Source organism: Oryza glaberrima, chromosome 8, assembly GCF_000147395.1.
Source record: "Oryza glaberrima chromosome 8, OglaRS2, whole genome shotgun sequence".
Classification (NCBI taxonomy): Eukaryota; Viridiplantae; Streptophyta; class Magnoliopsida; order Poales; family Poaceae; genus Oryza; species Oryza glaberrima.
In genome coordinates this window covers 18,409,945-18,422,006 of record NC_068333.1, presented here as the reverse complement: position 1 = coordinate 18,422,006, position 12,062 = coordinate 18,409,945, and positions in this window count along the sequence as shown.

Below are 12,062 nucleotides of genomic sequence, written 5' to 3'. Positions count from 1 at the left end.
GCCAGGGTACGGGATACTGTAAGTCCACGTGGTGAGAGGCATATGCTCCTACAACATCTGGGAGGGGGCTGATAGAAAAATTCGGAGTAGGACAGGTTGATAATCGATCAGTACGTCACCCTTGTGGCTTGGATATGGTCTTTTAAAACGGAAAATTTTAAACTGTTTGTAATCATTTTTGTATTTGTTCTAATATGTTTGCGAAGAGAGAGAATATTTGCCTGGTGCTGAGGGTGGGGCCACGGGGTATGGGGGAGGGGCACCTAATCTCGATCCCGGAGTATGGGGGAGGGGGGGGAGGGGCACCTAATCCCGATCCCGCCACAAGCCTGCTGGCAGCCTACGAGCTTGACAAGCCAACGAGTACAGATCTACCATCATACATCCGCCCAGCCACAACCCCTTGTTTAAATTCTTTATAAGAGTCTGCTGCTATCCCGGCTTCTGATCTCTTCTTTGTGATGACTTCCAACTGATCATGATGTTGATTTCTTTTTAATATATCCTTTTGCATATTTGCAAATAAAGATTTGTTTGAATTAATTATGCACTTTCTAAGTTTTGTAACCCATATGAGTTTGACCACTAATATTCCAACTTTTCATTGTCTAAGCTTGTTCTACATACCATGTCGTCGATAAATTAAATGGTTAAACGGTTTGGCAACTTTGTACATTGACAAAGAAATGCTAGATTTCGTAAAAAAAAAAAGAGACACCACTAGATGAGATTGATATGGATACTATCATAATGACTTTGCGTCTAGAAATGTTTATGATGTTTTCTGTAAGTATTGCTTTTGGATGCAAATTAAATATGTAGCGGTAAAAAAATATTTATGCATAAGTAAAACGTTGTGTGCTATTTAGCTCTATATTGATTATTATTTAGATGTAATTTTTTTCTTGCGGGAGTTTAGATGTAAAATTAAGGGCCCATGTTTTTTAATTTCGTCCTAGGCCACCAAAATCTCAGAATCGGCCCTGTTTCTTAATTTTGCGCTAATGTTTACGAAGAGAGGGAATGATTTTTTTTTTATAATTTTGTGCTATTTTCGTCCATGCAACGGTAACAGAGTGTTGTGCCAATGTGTCGTTGCTGATGTGGAATGTCCATTTGGCCCCTGCTCCTTCTGTTGTCGCTTTATCTTGTCCAGAAAGTTTTTATCTTTGAGCACTAACAAGGGTAGGACTAGCATAAGCAACCTGCAACCATACCCATTCCACCTTGAACTAATATCATTATCATCTCAATCTCACTCGCCAGAAGTCGAGAAGCATCTGCCATGGATGATCACCAAAGAACTGGCGCGACACGCGGTGGTGTGCTACCTAGTGGACACTATCGACAGGGAGCATCCTCTAGCACTATGGTGTCATGCCAACCATCGAGACACCAAGCTGGCAGCACACACAAGCCGAAGCCTTCCACAATATAGCGGACAATGGTGTTGCGCGCGGTTGTCTCTATGGAGTAGGGCATCAAGGCTCTATAGCTCTACTCCAAGGATGTCAGCCACCTCCATGCCTTCATCAAATCCCACTCCACTACCAACAAGGCCCTAACGTTGTCCAGCATTCCGAATAAGAAACACCCCCCCTACCCACCTCTTGCCACTTTTAACTGGTCGACAACCCTCCAGTGAGGTGCACAGAGTCACTATCGATGATGGGGCGACAATGTCAGAGCATTAGATGACATGCTTATTGCAGGCCTTGTCGAGCAATTCGCAAATATAGGTCATCAATGGCCTTGAATGTTGATATGCAGAGCGTGACGTTGGGCTGATGTCTCTTTCTTACTATTCTCGGTTGGCGTGCTGGAGCCATCGCGTCCCTGGATGAAGAACTCGTGTTAGTGGATAGCATCATGAAAGTAGAGGAACATATGTGGGCTAGGGGCAAAATGGACATTTTGCACCACTAGTTCATATCGTCATGTAGGCATGTCACTCCATATGGATGAAAGAGGCACAACATTTAAAAAAAAGTTCTCTCTCCAGTGATAAATATATAGTGACAAATGTAACCGTGGCAATTGGCTAGAGATCAGTGGCCCATTATAGGAGTGGCAAATAGTTAATTTATCTTCAAAAACTAGCACTCCCTTAGGTTGTTATTTACTTCTATTGCTTATCGGGTATGAAACAAATAAAATGTGTCACTTTCTCTTTCGAGCAAATTATCTTTCAAAGAGACTTTTACATCATTTGGTTTGCGAGACTAGGTTGTCATGCACCATTTGACATAGCGTCACTCCAGATCTAATCCGCCAATTTTACTTAGACAACATAATCCCAAGAAAGAGCTATTAGATTTGGCTAGGAGGTACGTAGCCACCAAGCAAACCAAATGGAACATTTTGGAATGGTTTAAGACCAGCCATCCAGAGTAGAAGAGAAGAGCCTACACCATGCTTATTTCAATCCCGTTGCTTTTTTTTTACTGCATCAAAACTGCATGTAGATATGGTATTCTTGGTTTGTAGATGTTTATAAGACCTGTAACTGCTACAGAAACAATTGGTACAGGCTTTAGGTAATTTTTCACATTTTCACACATGGCTACATAAGAATTCCGCATGCACTAATGTTCCATTAGTGAAGGTAGTTACTTACGACAACCGAGTGTGAAAATAGCTTTTGCAAAGCGGTTTCACTAATGGTTGTATTTCCATAGGTCATAGCTGACTGCCTCTGGAACCACATTTTCACAAGAGCCTTGCATAACCACGTGTGTTCTCTAGAAATCTTCATCTTCTCACAGCTTATTGTAGCGCCACTTCAGTGATCATGCGCTGCTTCATCTCCTACTCTTCTTTGTTAGTTGAGATGCGGGGAACGACGCCAGCCCTAAAACACAGTGCAATCCTTTCCTCTCCAAACCATCGCTCCTTTCTAGACAAGGATTAGAAGACAAGCAGCTCGCCATCATCGGAGAAGGCACCGGTGTCGTCTTCCGATGACCTCCCCTCTTTGCTGCCATTGCTCAGGGATGAGTGGGACTTAGATGACAAGTGGTTTTTTTAACGATTCCCCACCGCTGAAGGACTCCGATGATGGGACAACAAGGACGATGGCAATAATGATAAGGACAATGACGCGACAGCAAAACGAGGAGGAAGGCAAGGACATGGCCGAGAACAGGTGCGCTCAGCGGGACAAGGACAAGTAGGCTCGGTGGGAGGTGCGTGAAGGATCGAATACAAGGATCAAGCCAACCAGAGGGGGGTTGAATGATTGGAACACCAAAAACCTAAAACTTTTTATGCAATTAAAAGTTACCTTCGTATAGCAAATGGAGATCGGTCTGACCGGTGTGATTCCTCTGGTCTGATCGTGCCCTTGCCACTGGTCTGATTGAAGTAGATGCACCATTTCAACCACCCTTATAGCTATTGTCATCTGCTGTTGCCGCCGCCGGTTTGACCAGATTGATGTCACCGGTCTAACCGTTGGTGTCTCGCCAGTCTAACCGCTGCCTCCTAGCCAGTCTAAACCATCGGGATCCAGAAAAACACATATCGACGAAACTCTTGTGAGTAGATCAACTTTATTCCATCAATATGTGTCTACAAGTGCATCTAAAGCACTCCTCTCTCAACTGACGAACTAGGGTTGAAACCTTGAAGCAAACCCTAACTTTTCTCTCCGAAAAAATCGATATCTTCCCATCTCAACCCCTCATCTATTTATACCCTCAACGTGATTGCCCCTATCCACGAATCCAACTAGAACTAGGACTCCTAATCACATAGGAAACCTACCAAACAAGGGAAACAACATCCCCATACAACTTCATACTCCAATCTTTCCAAACTTGGACTCCAATCCAAATTTGACTCATCTTTCCATGCGCACACAATACCACGTGTATGCCATATGGAAACATTCATCTCCACATGCATTGTTCTATAGACTGAGCATCCCGTGTGCTATCCTTGACCGTCTAGACCACAATTTATCCCAAGCCTAGTGGCTAGTCCCGATCCATCGCTGGCTATACTCCCATGGCCTCAAGCAACACCTGCACATGAACAACAAAGAAACTCCATATCCAAGTATAAGTTTGCACCAACTTGATCACTCACATTAGCACACAATAGTATCACATACAAATAGATACCATCTAGAAGTCATAAACATAAAGCAATCTAGACAATCCACGAAGACAACCCAAAACCAACTTCCTCCTGGAGTCTACTAGTTTGACTGTCGGACTATCCAGTCAGACCACCCAATCACCACCGGTCTGACCGGTGGTACCCGTCCGGTCTGAACTGCCTCCCAGAGTGGACAACATCGTTCTCAAACCAAAAACACTATTCACTGTATTTTCAACAAACACTCACCTTTGACAATTGTTCATCATGAGGATTAAATCATCAAATGCTACTACAGTGCGGAGGTGGGAGACAAGTCCGCTATGAAGAAGACTAGGGTAGTTTAAAATATAAGCCGTGCATGTTTTTACTAAGAAATCAACATTTCTAGATTCTGACCAATAATAATTTAGTTAACAATATATATATTTATATATAATTAGTATGTAACACAATTGAATTTGTGTTTGAAACTACTTTCATATAATTTTAAGAAAATAATAGTTAAAATATAATATTGCATGCATGCCATGTAAAAAAATAAAACTAATACTCCTCAGGTGACTGTGATTCCCCCAATTCTTAGTCAATGCTTCCTAGCCATTAGATTGAAATCCAATGATCAGAGAATCGTACGTCTTAAAGCTTCAGCCAGTGGAGGAAGGAGAAGCCAGAGGAGAGACTCACCCGAGGATGACTTCCTAGCAGTGGCGACAGCAACAGCGAGCTCCTCTTCTCCGTTGACAATGTGGCAGTGATGGTGAGTTTAGAGTTTAGGGTTTGTGGCCGAGGTCAGGTTAGGAGGGGGGCTAAGAAGGGTTTCCCTAGGTTTAGAGGGATGGCCTTGGGCGGTGGCTAGAACAGTGGTGGATGGTGTCGACGGATAGGTGGTGAGGCGGTAGGGGTGCCACCGGAGCCATGGAGATGGGCTGACGGTGGGCAGGGTTGGCAGTGGAAGAGAGGGAGGCTATGGGTTAGGATGTGGCAGTCGGTGGCAGCGAATCCGACAACGCAAGCCTCCAGAGATGAGGAAGATAGTGGATGGCTGGGTTGGGGGGGAGGGGATGGTGTCACTGCTGGCTTAGGGAGGAAGGCAAGGAGTTGTAAGGGGGAGGATCCCAGTTTGGCAGGGCTCGCCAGCACCATTGACATGATCTTCTAGCTTGCTAGTGAGGCTAGGGACAACATGATCAAGCGATGGAAAAAGGGTGGTGTTAGCGAGCTTGAGTGCATGGAGCTCCTGAGCTTGAGTGCAGTTGTGGAGTGGAAAGGGAAGAGGAGATGATAAGATTTACTGTTCACACACATATCTCAATGCAACCTTGGCCGTTCAAAAAAATTGACTGAAATTTGGGGTATTTTCAATTGGCTGAAAACTAGGTAGCCCCCAAACTAATCATATAGCCTCTGCCTTACGCCCTCTATCCTAAAATATAACATCTTATATTGTTTAAATTTTGTCCTTACTATAACAACCCATACTTATAACGATGACTTTACCATTAAACTACTCATACTACAATTATTATCAATTATTAGTCCGAACCACTTTAATCATGTTAAAAGTTTAAAACTTACTCCCTCCGTCCGAATATAAGTATAGTTCTGCATATCCAATATTTGACCGTTCGTTTTATTTGAAATTTTTTTATGATTAGTATTTTGTTGTTATTAGACGATAGTACATGAATAGTAGTACTTTATGTGTGACTTTTTTCTATTTTTTCATATTTTTTTAATAAGACGGACGTTCAAACGTTGAATACGGATTTCCACGGCTGCACTTATTTTGGGACGGATGTAGCAGGTTTATTACGATGAGGAGGGCTTTATTTTTGGGACATCCATGAGCGCTAGACGACGTGTGTACAGTTTATGGCGTTGTATTATTGGTGGGAAATGGACAAACAACGTCTCATGTCATTGTAAAGTTTACACAAGGTCGATCTATCTGGTGTGACAGGTGACCGATCGATCGGTATGGTATGTGAGAGCAACCCTGCCTGCCAAACTGGCCGTCGGCATGCATGATCGACCGGCGCGTGTGGGAGCCGGCGAAGAAGAAGAGCACGGCCGGGCTCACGGCGAGGCGACGGCGGCCCGGTGCTGCGACGACGACGACGTGATCCCAGCTCGGCCAGGCCGGCCGGCAAGTCATCGATCGACCGGTGACGTGACGACAAGAGAGAGCTAGTTGGGCCCCTTCTTCTTCAGTTCTTCATCGTCCCCACAGTTGCCATGGATTTTTCTTCCGCGGGGTCGACAAGGTAGGCAGCTAGCCATAGCTGTACCCCCGCGCGCGCGTCTTTTCAGAAAACAACAATATTCCTTTTCCGCCAGATGCATTTGCAGGACCAGCATCTTCCGGCCCTATCCAAAACCATTCCATATGCATCCGCTTTTCTTCCCGAGCTCGAAGAAACGGCGACCCTTCCATTCCAGCCAGGACAGGCAGCGTGATGAGTATATACTCCCTTAATCCTAAAATATAAAAGATTTTAAGGAGATATGACTGTTAGATGTGATCTCTGCACTCCGCACACACGCATGCGCCCTGATCGGGGGGCGCCAGCCGTACAATGGCTGTGGGTCCCTCTCATGCAGCGCCAAATAAAAGGGGGAGTCACCGGCGCACGCAAACCGAGGTTTCCCGTGCACACGCGCTCCCCACGAACCCTAGAGTCCCTCCGATCCGAGAAGGCATTGAAGTGAGGGGATTCCCCACCGGTATCGTCGTCGCCGCCGCCATCGTCCACACCGACGCCGTCACGCACGCCACACCGTCGCCATGGCCGCATCAAGCTTCAAGACCGACGGTATGTACTCTTTCTCTCTCCCGTTCACTCCCTAAGACTATCTTTTATTCCCATGAACTAGAGATCAACCCCTAGATCGACTCCTAATGTTCCTAAAAAATCTAACAATGGTACTAGAGCGAGACCTAGGAGTAGATCTAGGTGGGCTAGGAAGAAGAAAGAGGAAGGGGACCTCGGATCCCCGAAGATAAGCTCAATTTGAGACAAAAAAAAATACCTTACCTTTGCCACCACCGATCGTTGCTGACGTTGTGCGGGAAGTCCAACCGCAGCCGTCGATCATTGCCGGCCGATGCGCGCGGAAAGTCTACCGCCACCGGACATCACCGACGCCGTGAGGGGCGCGCGGTCACGGCGGCTCCGGAGCTCCGCGGCACGGCTGCTCGACGGTGGCGCACTCACCCTCGGGCGAGTGCACGCACCGGCGAGGGGGTGTGCGGCGGCGCCGCCGCTTTCACCGGCGCTCCCGCTCCGGCGAGGGAGGGAGGAGAAGTGGCTAGGGTTTCGGTGGCAACCGAGGTCGGGCTGAGGTTTCGTTGCCTCGATCTCGGTGCTCGACCGTTCGATCGAAAAGTTTAACTAAGTTTTTATAAAATTTAATAACATGTAAAATATCCAATTAGTTTTATTAAATCTAACATTGAATATAGTTTGATAATATATTTGTTTTGTGTTGAAAATACTACTATATTTTTCTATAAACTTGGTCGAACTTAAAGAAGTTTGACATAGAGAAAAAGTCAAACGATTTATAGTATGAAATGGAGGGAGTAATAGATAGATTCTGAATTTACCTATAAATTGGAACATTGTGCGGAGCGGACTAGAAAATTTTAGGGACTAAAAAAATCCTTTATCAGAACTAAAGGCATACGTTGGAAGAGGAGAGTGGCTTAAGTATGGTTTCATCCTATTCCTGCAATCCTATCCTAGGACCCTTGAGGCTACACATCGAAGCAAATTACTACATTGTAAAATGCACTCACCGCCACTTACCAGCCTACCACGCGATGAGCTATGATGTAGCCATGGCTAAATTTCGAAATGCACAGTGGTTGGTTGGAGAAATTATGTTAACTAGGCTCCCATCATCAGTTGGCCTTGGTCAAAATTCAGATGCTTCTTCCCCACAAAAAAAATTCAGATGCTTCAACTGCACAATTTCGATGGCATTATATAGGTTAATTGGATCCATGCTATTGCAAATTTGCTTATTCAGAAAAATACCATTATAATTAGTCTATTCGTAACCGTGCCACTAGAATTTTACAAAATTAGAACCATGCCACTGCCGTCATGTTTTCCATCCATCTCTTCATTTTTTTTTTCAGTTTTCTTCTTCTTCCTCCGTCTTCGTCTTCTTCCTCTTTCCTTTTCCTCCTTCTCATTCTTCCCCTCTCATGTCCAGTGAAGCCAAGCCTCCACTAGACCTCCTCCTCCTCCTCCTCTGATGGCAAGTGGACGATAGCGACGACGCGAGCAGGACGGATGGGCTCCCACCGGCAGCTCGAGGATGGAGAGAGGACAGTGGTGCCGACACGAGGAGGATGACCAGACGACGCCAACGACGCGAGGAGGACCACCAGGATCCATGCCATTGCAAATTTGCCTATTTAGAAAATTGCCATTACAATTCGTCTATTCGTAACCGTGCCACTGGAATTTTACAAAATTAGAACCGTGCCACTGCCGTCGCATTTTCCATCCATCTCTTCTTCTTTTTTTTTGTTTTCTTCTTCTTCCTCCATCTTCGTCTTCTTCCTCTTTCCTTTTCTTCCTTCTTATTTTTCCCCTCTCATGTCCAGTGAAGCCCAGGCCTCCACTGGAGCTCCTCCTCCTCCTCCTCCGATGGCAAGTGGACGACGGTGACTACGCGAGCAGGATGGACGGGCTCCCACCGGCAGCTCGAGGATGGAGAGCGGATTGTAGCGGCAACACGAGGAGGACGACTGGACGACACCAACGACGCGAGGAGGATCAGCAAACGCTGGACGGCACGAGGGTAACGCTACTATGGCTCAGATCTAGCGGTGTGGACTCCGATGCAGTGGCCTACTCCGGTGGACAGGCGTTTGCTCATCTGCGTCCTCCTCGGCGGACAGGCGGGCGAGCGAAGGAGTGCTTGAAGGGCGTCGACTTGCCCGGGCGGAAGAGTAGCTGGTGGCGGCTAGGGTTTGGAGTGGGGGAATGAGATGTAGTGCGGCTTGTGCTCGGGCTCCATGGCTCCTCTCGTGCTTGTGCAGAGTGGATGCGCGCCCTTCTCCTCCTCCGGTGCCGATTCATCCATCGAAACTCATCGTTGCAAGCCACCGTCGCTCTCACTCTCGCTGTGCCCAGGCAATAGGAGAGGTGACAACCGCCGGTGAGGAAGGGTGCGGCTGGCGGCGGAGGAGGCTAGGGAAGAAGACGGGAGAAAGAAGGAAGAAGATGGAAAAGGAAGAGATGGATGGAAAACGTGACGGTAGTGGCACGGTTCTAATTTTGTAAAATTCCAGTGGCATGGTTACAAATAGATGAATTATAATAGCATTCTTCTAATAGGCAAATTTGCAATGGCATGGATCCAATTAACCCTTATATATATGAGACGCTAACTATGATGGTTTCTTTTGATATATGAACAAAACTTAAAGTTAGAGTAAGGCACCTTTAGGTTTAGACTTATTAGCTTAAGATTTTAAGCTGATTTTTCGGTTTTTATGGTGCATAAGCCAGTAGATTTTAAGCCCCTCAAAAGTTCAAGGATAGTATTCTAGCTAATCTAATCCACATAAGAAAAAAAGTTATTAAAATCTAGCTTTTGGCTTAAATAGGAAAAGAGAGTGAGTTTATGGTTATGAAAATCCCAATCGAAAACTTATCTGTTTGTTTGGACTTCATCTTTTTAGCTTGACTGACAAGCCCAAACAAGTAATTAAGTTTACGTAATATATACACTATTTCGCATGCTTAAAATCAAGTGATTAATTTAATTATACTAAATTGAATTGTCTTGCTTCACGGTTACGAATTGGACTTCAGAAGTATTGACTTCACCTGAGAGAGATATAATATAGTGGTTTCCTCACATGCATATGAACTAGACGACAAATCAATAATGGACCACATATCCCCACGAATCACGATATAGGATAAACAAAACAAAGGGCTAAAATCATTTAAAAGATACCTTTTCAGCAATGTTTTGAGAAATGGCAATGATAAGTAACTTAATGACCGATATTGATGAGCTGGTCAACCGCATCTATATATATGGTGATCACTAAACCCTTATCTCTCCATTGTAATGGTTGAAGTTTTCCGTCTAAAAGCTGTAAAAAATGAGCTTTAATTAATTTCTTTGTCATTGTTATATATGAATATAGAACATATATAGATTTGTTATTGTTATATATGAATATAGCTAGATGATATATGCATGGCAATTGGGAGATTTTTTTCTTTTACCACAGACGTCTCGCAGTCGAAGAGCACGTCGTCTACCACTGAAAGAAAAATAGTCGTAAATACGATAACCCTTGTCAAATCTAGGACTTGACCCGAGTGGGTTGGTTCTACCACAAGGAACCTAAACAATTGAGCTATACCCACTTCGTATCAACTTTATGATTTTGTCCTCGCTTTTCTTTTAACCAAATCATAAGTTTATCTCTATTCCGTTAAGTCAACTTAATAGTATTAACTTCACGGTAAAAAGGCATATATGCCCTTGTTCATGTGGTTTGGTGGTTTGTATAGCTCAGAGATATGCATGCGTTTGGCCATGTTCAAGCTGAGAGATTTTGGGTTAAGGCATATATTGCGTCATGACTTGTTATACTTTTACGTAGTGATTGATTATTATTATATAAATTATGAATACCCTGCAAAAAAATATAAATACGATAAATACATTATTCAGATTCTCTAAGGTGGATTAAGGACACGTACTTAAACCTTCTTTACTTTCATGGCATGACTGGTAATATTCAACGTGCATGTGCTAGTTATCCCAATTTACATATCTTCGCTTTATAAGCAAATTAGTAATGAGTAAGGAACTGGACATTGCTATTTTTACTTACAAACTAATTAAAGCGAAGCCCCGTGTATATATATACTACCTCCGTTTCAGGTTATAAAACATTTTGACTTTAGACAAAGTCAAACTGCTTTAAGTTTGACTAAGTTTATAGAAAAAAGTAGTAACATTTTTAACCTAAGACAGATTTATTATGAAAATATATTCAATTATTGATTTGATGAAACTAATTTAGTATTATAAATATTACTATACTTGTCTATAAACTTAGTCAAACTTAAAACAATTTAATTTTAACTAAAATCAAAACGTCTTATAACCTCAAACGGATGGAGTACGTAATAGGCCCAGTTCTAAAGAGCAACTAGCTGCTACCTGTTAGTACACTCCGTGAACTATTAAATGGTGATTTTTAAAAAAAAAACTTTCTATATACAAGTTATCTAACCAAATAAATCTGTTTTTTAATTTATAACATTTAATATTTAATTAATTATATACTAATTACTTTTTTTTGTTTTGCATGTAACTATTTAGCCTAGCCAATATGCTCAAACAAACTCAGCTTAAGCCTATAAATTAAACACTTGCTGCTGTACCTACCAGCACAGTTGTTTAGACCAATCCTTCCGTCCTAGGTAGCGAAAGGAAACACATAGTAGGTTGTTTGATTAATTAAATTAGCATCTCAATTTGATAACGTTTACCTTATAATTTACAAGCAATATATACTACTAGCATAAATGATCCAAATATTTATATTGATTTGTCTTCTCACTTAAATTAAATAGAATTTAATATAAAATTAAAATTGTTTTTCTATTTAAATTTTGTTGCAAATTTTTAAAGTGTCCTTATTAATACTAGCAAGGCATATTATCGGTAAATTATATCATAAAAGTCAAAGTCCTATTAATTTAGTGGCGGAGCCACCTCCCGGACAAGTCGGGCAACCATCCGAGTCGCTGCCATCTCCACTGTCCATAGCCGTTGACACCTATAAAAATTAATCAATCATCGTAAAACACTATTAGTCGCCGGGGCTTAACGACGCCACTGGCTCTGCCACTATCTTAATTTAAATGCATCTAAAAAACAAGTATAATTTAAAGTAAATTGTTGTT